Here is a 2,049-nt window from a genome sequence, read left to right on the forward strand (position 1 = left end):
ATTCTATATCCAAATAACTGGATCCTAGTTTAATTCTGTAATTTCCTATACTTTACTTCAACTATTACAGATCCCAGCACAGGATTAACTCCATCTGTGTTTACATGTGTGATAGCAAAAAGATTAATAGCAGAGGACTCTCTTGTTGTTTATCTGTCTTTCCAAAGTGCAGGCAGAAAAAAAACGCCTTCTTATAACCCTAAATTAATACCTCAAATATCCAAAACATAGATATTAACCATAATACTGCACATTTATCTGATTAAACTAACTCAGAAAAAAAAGATTAAAATAAGGGATTTCTATGACATGTAGACAGTCCTATACTTTTACATTTTGTTACAGAGTGAAAGCAACTTTGAGAATCTTAGTTTTCGTGTTTTCATTTTCATTTTATTTTCTAAGTCTATTCATTTAAGATCAATCCATCTCTGATGGCCTACTTAAAAAAAAAAAAAAAAAAAAAAAAAAAGGAAGCAGTGAGGCCTAACTGAAAAGGTAATGGCTCAGAGGTTTTTTTCTGAATCCATATTCCCAGATGAATTTAAATGACACAGCAGGACTCATTTCGAAGTGAAGGTTTTGAATCAAGCAGATCAGACCCAGGGTTTTCTGATTTATTTTTAGTTCAGCATTTGTAGGGCTTAATTGTTAGACATTTCTGAAGAAAGTGAAGTGTGTGGTTCTGTACTTATGTCATTATGGCTGATAACTGTAGCACTGCACATAGTAAGATGTACCTCGCATTTTCCATTCTTAGGAGAAAAAAAACCCAAAAAGATATGGCCAATATTTGAGCCACAGGATTTATTGTAGAATATCTGCCACAAAGTAAATTTTCTCCTAAAAATCAATGAAATTCCATTTTAGAACAGTAATGGGGAAAATAAATTGTTTTTCCATGATCAGTCATTATTTTAAATAACTAATTCAGTTACTCAGTACTTCAGTACTTCAGAGTGAAAATTTAAATCTGGCTTATGAATGGTTGTATGCAAAAAATTCTTTAGATGTGGCTAAGTTGAAAGACTCTAAATCTCATATTGCTCAAAATTGAACACACTGAGTTCAGAATTAATTCTTCTGGATCTTCACTCGACTGCCCCATGTTCTTCTGCAAAGAGTAACTACTCTGATCTCTTTAGCAGCTGTGAGGGGTTGACCCTGGGGGGATGACTGGTGCCAGCTGAAGACACTCTATTCCTCTCCTCCTGTAATGGACAGGGGAGAGAAAATATAATAAAAGGCTTGTGGCCAGTAGAAGGACAGGGAGAGATCACTCACCAATTGCCATTATGGACAAAAGAGACTGACATGGGGAAAATGAATAAATTTAACCAATCAAATCAGAGTAAGATAATAAGAAATAAAGCCAAACCTTAAAAATATTCCCCACAAAAACACTACCTTCCCTTGTTCCTGGGTCTAACTTCACCTCCATTTTCTCTTGCTCATCCCCATCAGTGTCACAGAAGGACAGGGAATGAGGGCTGCAGACAATTTTTCACATGGTGTCTCTGCCACTCCTTCCTCCTCAGTGGAAGACTCCTCACACTCTGTCCCTACCAGATGGGGTTCCTACCATGGGAGACAGCGCTCCAAGAACATCTCCAACATGTCCATCTCCCTGCCACAGGCTGCAGTTCTTCACAAACTGCTCCGGCATGGGTCTCTTCCACAGGGTGCAGTCCGCCAGGAACAGACTGCTTCATTGCGAGACCCCCACAGAGTCACAAATCCTGCCAGCAAACCTGCTCCACGTGTGCTCCTTTCCGTGGCTCCAAAGGTCCTACCAGGAGCCTGTTCAGTGTGGGCTTTCTGCAGGGCCACAGCCTCCTTTGGGCATCCACCTGCTCTGGTGTGGGTCCCCTCCAGGGGCTGCAGGTGCATCTCTGATCCACCATGGACCTCCCTGGGCTGCAGGAGCACGGCTGCCTCACCATGCTCTGCACCAGAGGCCGTAGTGGAATCTTAGTTCTGGCACTTTAGAACATTTCATCCCTCTTCTCCTTTACTGACTTTGGTGTCTAGAGAGTTGTTTCTATCACA

Source organism: Onychostruthus taczanowskii, unplaced genomic scaffold (genome assembly GCF_017590055.1).
Source record: "Onychostruthus taczanowskii isolate IOZ18803 unplaced genomic scaffold, ASM1759005v1 scaffold4, whole genome shotgun sequence".
NCBI classification, from domain to species: domain Eukaryota; kingdom Metazoa; phylum Chordata; class Aves; order Passeriformes; family Passeridae; genus Onychostruthus; species Onychostruthus taczanowskii.